Source organism: Camponotus vicinus, unplaced genomic scaffold (genome assembly GCF_025532165.1).
Source record: "Camponotus vicinus isolate PSW18456_S1 unplaced genomic scaffold, iyCamVici1.0 SCAF_1, whole genome shotgun sequence".
Taxonomy (NCBI): Eukaryota; Metazoa; Arthropoda; class Insecta; order Hymenoptera; family Formicidae; genus Camponotus; species Camponotus vicinus.
Window position 1 is genome coordinate 23429845 of NW_028141945.1, and position 9371 is coordinate 23439215.

Below are 9371 nucleotides of genomic sequence, written 5' to 3' on the forward strand. Positions count from 1 at the left end.
AATTTCGTCAATTGCTCTTTATGCGGCTCCAGTGTGGGCCCATAAAGTCGCTAGTAAAGGCAAGGTCCTTCGTGTATTAAAAGAACTACATAGAAAGGTAGTACACAGAGTGATAGCTGCGTATAAGACGGTGTCACATGACGCCGCGGCGATAATCAGCCGAATTCCTCCGTATCAATATACGGCGGCAGCTAGGATGAGATCCTACGATAGAATTAGAGACTCCAAAATAGCAAACGTCTGGAACAAAGATAGCGAGAGGTCGATTCTTAGAGAAGAAACGATGGCGTCCTTCAATAAATGGAAGGAAGATTTGATCAGACATGGTTCGGCAGCAGTGTTCCGATTAGGGATTCCGTGCGCGCGCATGTGCGGCTCTGCACATGCGCGACTTTTGAAATTACATTGTAATCTCACGGTCGCGCAAGCGCAGAGCCGCACATGCGCGCGCACGGAATCCCTAATCGGAACACTGTTCGGCAGGCCTCCGGACACGACAGGCCATTATGCCAGTATGGGATGAATGGATGTTTCGTAATCACGGATGCGTCTCTTTCCACCTTACCCAATTACTTACCGGGCACGGTGTATTTTACGTCTATCTACGGCGCATAAACAGAGCTACGACAGATAAATGCCCGCATTGCCAAACGGGCATTATAGATACGACGGAGCATACACTCTCTGAGTGCTCCGCATGGCACGATGATCGAACAAAGATGACGGAAGCTCTCAATTTGGATGCTGATAGCTTAAGTCTCGCAACGATGATTAATGCGATGATTCGCTCTAAAGACAATTGGCTTGCGGCACTAACATATGCCGATACGGTTATGTACGCCAAAGAAGAGAAGGAGCGTCAATTAGAGAGAGAGAACGTTGGAATGTCCGACAGTAACGATGATAGCGACTAATAATAATAATAATAAGTTAGTTACACGGATGCGTCTATTTACATATGTGATACTAGTCTAGTCTATTGGTCTATTATTTACATATTTACAAACGAGTCGATTATTTACATCGCAACGTAGATGCGCAGTGGACGAGCTTTGATCGGTGCGCAGCGCGCGAGCGCTCAACTTTAGGTTGGTGAACTTGTTGTATGTGATGTACACTTGTGCTACACTTAACTAATCTCATGATGGATTGTTGATGACAGTATTAATATTAAATTGATATTTCAATATCAATAATCAGCTGTTAAGGCTTTTGACTGAAGTTTTGTCACTTATTAACTCTTAGTGTAATCACGTGTAAACGGACTAGATAATATAGTATTGTTGAAGTGATTGTTATATGTTGGCGTGACATTATTAATGTTAATAAAAGGAACAGACATCCCATGCGTTTGTCTGCCAAACGTTTTCAATTGGGAAATGATCCTGTTCTTTAACGCCACCGTATATGATTTAATCTTGAACATATAAATTTGTTCAAGTATATTAGACAGTAGTTATGCGCTATGGTCCTAGTGAGTGGTGTATAGCAATGTATACCTTCATCACTACTACTTATTATATATAATTTATAATGACATCCCATGCGCATTAGTCTTTGATAATTGTTTATGCCACTATAAGACATTAGTTAGTTGGACAGTTATATACAATAGTTAATAGCTGGCTGCCTACTTTCAATTTATCTTGGTTGATAATTGATAAGATGCAGTAATTAAGTGAATGTGTACCTGTTTTTGTTCGGTCATATAGTAGCTCTTAAATTAAACTATATCCTAAACTTTATTATAATGATGGCCGCGTAGTTATATCTAATTTACTTTAAACTAAAGGATACACATATACACAGTTTATTAGTTGTGAAATCTTGTTTGGATATATGAGCATTCATCAATACTCAAATCATATTCACTGAATATAATAATTCTGATTAAATTTAGAAGTAATGTTTAAGTCTAATTATAGAACTTAGAATATTATATTACTGTATACTGTTATACAGGATAAATGCATCATACAAGTATTATAAACATAATTATGTAATTTAAGTTAAGCATAAGTTAATCGTACTGTATCAAGCAAGGGACTAAATGCTTCCTTGTAATAGTTAGCCCTGTTTGTTAATTTATTATTATTATTATGATAACTGATTATAGCTTAAGCCAGGATATCAAATCCTGAATACATACCTAGATGCGTAAAGCTGCTATGGCTCGAGCGGTAAGCTAAATCAATTATAAATAGGGTACACTATTGTATTGGCGGTATGTTAAGAACTGAATATAGAATGTTATACTCAATTGTATAATAGTGGGAACAGGATTATTACAAATTATTATAGATTTTAGAGGCATAGATAAGAATGTCTGTTATTCTGGACTGAATGCGGTCATTGGCTCTTACAACTATAAGAATGATTATAAGTAATCGTGCAACCATGGATCACGGGATTAAATTATTTTAAATTATTCTGAGAACAATAGTTTTCAATCCTAATAATACTTGAATGACCCGGTTCTTTGGATCACATTTATTTCGGAATATATTGCTGGAAGTTAATTCTAACAACAAGAATATAGAGTAGTGTTAATAATAGTCGCAGTATATAGGACTTGATAAACATATTTAGTTACGTTTACAGTCTTATGTTAAATACCGGAGGTTAAGGCTAAATCTTATTATTCTAGTTTAATTCTTAAACGCAGTTAGTAACTCTTAAATAAGAATAATTATAAGTATTCGTGTAACACAGATCACGGGACTAAATTACTGCGAGAGTACGTCTCCATTCTTAAATTAATAATTACAATAAATATTAATTTTGTCCTATGAATCACATTTATGTGGAACAGTTGTCGTAAGAAGTTATTCCTAATAAGTACAGAATAATATTGACTATACCATACATGCGACATAATAAACATATTTTAGTTTAGGCTAAATCTTATTTTCTCCTTAGATTAATTACTAAATGTAGTTAGTAATTCTTAAATAAGAATAACTATAAGTAATTGTGTATGTAAGATTTGATAAACATATTTCATGTCTATAGCCTTATGCTAAATCGGAGGTAAAGACTAATCCTTATCTTATTATTCTAAATTAATTATTAAATGTAGTTAGCAATTCTTAATTAAGAATAGCTACAAATAACTATGTGATCACGGGACTAAATTATTGTAAGAACACGTCTTTGTTCTTAAACTACAATAAATATTAATTTGAATCACATTTTATGTAACAATAGTCGTAAGAAGCTAATTCTTAATAAGTATAGAATAATATTGATTGTACCACACAGGTGACATAATAAGCATATTTTAGTTTAGGCTAATCTTACTTTCTCTTTAGATTAGTTACTGAATGTAGCTAGTAATTCCTAAATAAGAATAACTATAAGTAATTGCGTAAGTTAGATTTGATAAACATATTTAGTTATGTCTATAGCCTCATGCTAAACCGGAGGTAAAGACTAATTCTTATCTTTATTCTAAATTAATTATTAAATGTAGTTAGCAATTTATTAAATAAGAATATAACTACATATAACCGTGTAATTAGATCACGGGACTAAATTATTCTAGGAACACGTCTTCGTTCTTAATTACAATAAATACTAATTTGAATCACATTTATATGTAACAGTAGTCGTAAGAAGTAATTCTTAATAAGTATTGAATAATACTGATTGTATCATACAGACGACATAATAAGCATTTTTAGATTAGACTAAATCTTATTTTCTCTTTAGATTAATTACACAGGCCCACAAAAAAAAAATTTGTTTGACTATGAATCAGAACATAGTATTCCCATGTATTTTTCGACGCTGAATCCGAATCCGATGTCCGTTTTATCGTATCACGTCAGGTTTAAGGGCAATTCAAGGTCATATCGTTGAAAAGCGCATTAATGAGGCCAAATATTGTATCTTCATGTTTTTGAGGTTGCTAAATCCAAATCCGGTGTCCATTTAACCATATCACGTCGAGTTCAAGAGTATATCAAAGTTGAATCACACCCTAACGCCCCCCTGCAGGGCAGCGCGCCTTCGCTGGCTTCGTTACTCCAGAGAATCGGAAAATGGATCATTCTACACATCCTTCATTGAGTTGTCACCATTTCCAGCATCCTCTGGGGCAGCAGGCATTCTATATGCACGCACGCACGCGCACACACACACACACACACACACACACACACACACACACACACACACACACACACACACACACGAACACACGTACACACGCACGCACATACAGACCTCATGCATTCGCGCACTCATGCAAACGCCGGCGTTAGCGTACACACACAAAAGTGTGTGTCTGGTTAAAAAAGCTCAAACACGCTTATTTAATGATTTACTCACTGATTTTTTAAAGATATAAATCGTTACTGAACGTTCCAAAAAATTTATTCTCAGGCCTTTGGGTTGTTTGGGAGTAAAGTCGCTTGGGGTCTTAGAGCTCGAGGTTAGACTCTCAGACCTTCAATCTGTCTGGGGGCGCTTTTCAACGATATGACCTTGAATTGCCCTTAAACCTGACGTGATACGATAAAACGGACATCGGATTCGGATTCAGCGTCGAAAAATACATGGGAATACTATGTTCTGATTCATAGTCAAACAAATTTTTTTTTTTTGTGGGCCTGTGAATTATTAAATGCAGTTAGCAATTCTTAAATAAGAATATCTACAAATAACTATGTAACTAGTTCACGGGACTAAATTATTTTAAGAACACGTCTTCGTTCTTAATTACAATAAATATTAATCTGAATCAAAATTTATATGTAACAGTAGTCGTAAGTAGTTATTCTTAAATAGTATTGAATAATACTGACTGTATCATACAGGCGACATAATAAGCATATTTTAGTTTAGACTAAAACTTATTTTCTCTTTAGATTAATTATTAAATGCAGTTAGTAATTCTTAAATAAGAATAGCTATAAGTAATTGCGTAAGTAATATCTGATAAACATTTAGTTATGTCTATAGCCTTAGGCTAAATCGGAGTTAAAGATTAATTCTTATCTCATTATTCTAAATTAATTATTAAACGTAGTAGTTCTTAGATAAGTATAACTACAAATAACTGTGTAACTATAGAACACGGGACTAAACTATTTTAAGAACACGTCTCCGTTCTTAAATTACAATAAATATTAACTTGAATCACATTTACATGGAACAATAGTCGTAAGAATTTTATTCTTAATAAAATATAGAATAAAATTGTTGACTGTGCTATACAGGCGATATAATAAATATAGTTAGTATAGACTAGTCTTATTATTTTAGATTAATTATTAAACGCAGTTGTAATTCTTAATAAGAATATCTATAAGTAATTGTGAAATGATAGATCACGCATAACATAAATAGTTTAACTTGTTCTTGGAATAATTGAATTGTAGTTGCGCAAACAAGATGTGATAGCCATAGTCATTATATCTGAAATAATATCATTTTCAGTGTTGAATACAGAACATATATATGGCTTTAAATTCGTTCTGTAATTTAAGAATAATTTAGTACTGGTAATTCTAAATTTACTTGATATGATCATAATACGAAACAGTATAATGACTGTACACACACCATTGATTGGCTGGGTTAACACTCAACACAATTAGAATATTAATCTAACGTGATACGCGAATATATTTGGCTAGATATTAGCTTGAATAACTGCCGCCCTGTGATTGGACGATCTAGTTGCAAATTTGTCGGCGTAAAGTTGTGTACCATAATTTCTCTCAGGAGACACGTACCTACAAATAGAAATAATGTTACTCATCGTGATTGATGCTACTATCAACGGAAGTAATTGATATTGGAGTTATGTATTTATATAACATATAAACACAATTATTTGGATCTATTTTGTCCAAATTGCAGGTGACTCAGCGGCATATTCATCTGCGTGTGGCTGCGTGTAGTATTCTTCTATGCAACGCGTAGCTACAAACAAACAAGAAATTATTTCAATTATTTTACTTATTGCGGCCGCTGCCATTATCAGTAGAAAGGATCAGTGTTAGTTATATTATTTCTATAGGATATAATGCAATAATTATTTTTGCTTTTGCCTGAATTGTTCATTCTGATAATGTTAAGGAAGTCTTTATAACAACAAAATTACTATACACACACAATTGACTGATCGAGTTAATATTCAATACAATCGGAATATTAATTTAATTTGATACGTGAATATATTTGGCCAAATATTAGCTTGAATAACTGCCGTCTTGCAGATGGATGATTCTGTTGCATGCTCGTCTGGGTATGGCTGTGTACTATAGTTCTTTCATGACACATGCACCTACAAATAAAAATAATATTATTCATCGTAATCGATGCTATTATTAGTAGGAATAAATGATATTGGAGTTACACATTTATGCAATATATAAATACAATTATTTATACTTGCCGTCTAATTAATAGGCGACCTTGCTGCATATCTATCTGCATACGGTTGTGTGTTGTAATTTTTCTTCCTGTGAAACGCGTGTGTGAACAGGAGTAAGTTCATTTATTGCGGCTGCTGCCATCATCGTCAGTGGAATATGGTCCGATTTTGAGTCACGTTATTCCTACGACACACAATGTAATACATATATTTGTCTTTACCTGAATTATTATATAAAAGCAGTTAGCTGGAGTTGTGGGGTGTTGTCGCACATCATACAATTAGGTTAACCTATGGAATTACTATCCATCACTCTGCACGCACAATAGTATAAAGAATAGTCTTGCGATACTATTTTAGGATAGACAATATTGAATATTATTAATAACTATTAGTAGAGTACCTGATATATGCATGTGTATATATAACAAATATACATAGGTAGTGGATGTGCGGTGGACATTATTAGACATTATTATAAATTATTCATTTCTCCAATGCAATGTAACTTCTTGCTGGTCCCATTATACAACGCGTGGGAAGCGAAATTTCGGCATAAATTATTGTAGCTGATCACTGTAAATCGATATATCGATTCGGCGATTGACACTTTATTTGCGTGCTTGTCGTCCTCCTGACTCCTCACCTGAGTGGTTTTGCAGCCTCTGTAAATATAGAAACGTGTAAATGTTACTTAACCGTACTAATTTGCTATAAATATCATATTAATACGGAGTAAACGCATAATGCACGTGCAATACACTTTGTCGTGACAGATGAACTGAGACTCGAATGTACATAGATGGAAGAGTCACTTGACCTAAATCTTAAACCGCGTTTTCATGAGTCACGTTCGTAAAGGCGACGAATCTTTGCAACGCGTCTTCACTAGTCTCAAACTAGTTGTTGTGCACAATTGTGCATTTTTGCATGAGTTAAGATAAGTTAAGATAATTATAATATTGGAAATAGCAGTAAATTACGCAATATTATTGTTAACTACTATAAACTCATAATTAGATAAATTTTAAGCTTGAGCATTATTTTTGCGATAAACTGGTTTGTTCTTTGGATTTTCGCTGAAAAACTTGTACAGTAGCGTTCTCCAATTGGAGCGCACCCCGAATCCAAGGACCGGAAGTGCAAGTTTCTTCCGCTGCGCAGTGTGTACACATGAGTAGGGGGGGATGCGCGTTGGATGGACGTGCATCTATTGGACCCCCCCCTTTTGCTCGTGTAACTAAAATTTATAAGTGCCTGCGCAGAAATTTATGCCCGCGAAAAGTGGATGCGCGTTAGGGGAAACAGTCACCTGGTGGCCTAGGCTTTTCGTTTATCGCATTTATATCTATTATACCTAAGCTTTTTGATTACCGCATTTTTACTGCATTTATATCGTTTAGTTTTAAGAATGTACATATATTGTTATTACGTGTTAATATTATAATTAGCGATTCTAACTAATAGTTATAGCCCCATAGGCTTATGTGGTAAGACATAATAGGAATAATATATATATATTAATGTTAATTTTTATGTACAAACTTTTCCCGCTGCGAAGTCGTATACGTAATTAAGGGGGATGCGCGTTGGATGAAAACACGTCTACCTGACGCCCCCCCTTCTGACCGTATAGTTAGAAGTAACGATCGCCTTGATACATCCTTAGGTTATATTTAATGTTTTGTTTTGTTCGTGGTTTAGTAACTATATTAAATTGTTTGTATAAGATAATAATAAGTAGGATTTTGATTTAGAGGTGCTATATAGATAATACTTCAATCCTTAATTCTTAGGTATTAGATACTATCACTAGGTTATAAGGCTAACTTAGTAATAAACTAATTATCATAATGGATAACATTATCGATGTGCAAGCTCTCATGGCCCGTCTTGTGAGGGAGGGTGTTACCCCCGAGAGTTTAATTTCATGTGCAGTTCGGAACTTATATTCCAATGAAAGTATTTTTGCTTCTGAGAATAGAGATAATTTGCGCAATAATGTGCGTGCAATCACCGCTTATGTTAAACTACTATACAATTACGGACAACAAGCCGATTTGGCCCGTATGTATTTACTGCACCGCAATAGATTGTTGGATGTTAGAGAGAATGATCGTCACTTAGAGTACAGTATACTCCGAGGCGTGACACCACCCCCCGGCGAAGCAGAAGATAAATTGTTGCGTTTAAATGAGAGCCATGAGTGTGTAAAAAGTAACGCATGTCAGTCGGCAACAACTCAAGATAGCGATCCCGAACTAGAGATAATTCTCGATACGAGAATGATCAAGGAAATCGATCTTAGTAAAGCGGCGCTATTGGATATTAGCCGACGTCTCGAAGACAAGAAGAACGCGTTGGCGGAAATTGAGCAGAAGATGCAGGATGCGTCGTGTGTATTCCTTTCTCCAACTGAACAAGGATCTACTCTGGAATTGGAGCAAGACACTTCCTGTGGCTCCAATCGGGTTGAGTGTACCCCGGGTCGTGTTTCATCCAAACACTCTAGAGACGGGGGTGCTCGAATCACACCCCCAACAATTATGCTAAACATGGATACGACAACGGAACAAGATAAAGATTTACTGTCTCAGGGGGCTTTCGGACCCCCCAGGGATCGGCAAAGTGGCGAGCCCGACGCCGCTGGGTCGACATCGTACGAGGGCACTGCGAGGGTGGACTCAGCCAGCGCCCCCGCAGCACAAGCTGCTACTGCTGAGCAATCAAATTTATCGGAGTACGCTCTAACACCTGATGTGATCCAGTGCGAGGACACAGCTGTGCAGGTGACTGGGGAGAAGAGAAAGGCTTCAACATCCCTAGGCAGCGAGATAGATGATGTTGCGGGAGGAATCGCTCGCAGGCCTAACAAGGCGCGAGTGATTGCGTCTACGGAGTCACCTGTGGCTGTATGTTCTAGCAAAAATAGCCCACAAGAGGAAGATAAAGTTATATATAATATATCGGACTCAAAATCTCGGTC

At 35.8% G+C, this 9371-nt stretch overlaps 1 long non-coding RNA gene across 3 annotated transcripts; it reads right to left on the reverse strand.

The window, feature by feature from the left end:
* Positions 1-2456: 2456 nt before the first annotated feature.
* LOC145959707 (uncharacterized) lies at positions 2457-7161 on the reverse strand. 3 transcript variants are annotated; one of them, XR_014435133.1, is made up of 5 exons: positions 6789-7161; positions 6407-6569; positions 6180-6295; positions 5569-5931; positions 2457-5421 (listed from the first exon to the last, which is right to left on the reverse strand). It is a non-coding gene; the product is annotated as an uncharacterized LOC145959707 (long non-coding RNA). The 3 variants fall into 3 exon arrangements; XR_014435132.1 differs by having other exon boundaries at positions 2457-5931; XR_014435134.1 differs by having other exon boundaries at positions 2457-5931; positions 6122-6295.
* Positions 7162-9371: the final 2210 nt, after the last annotated feature.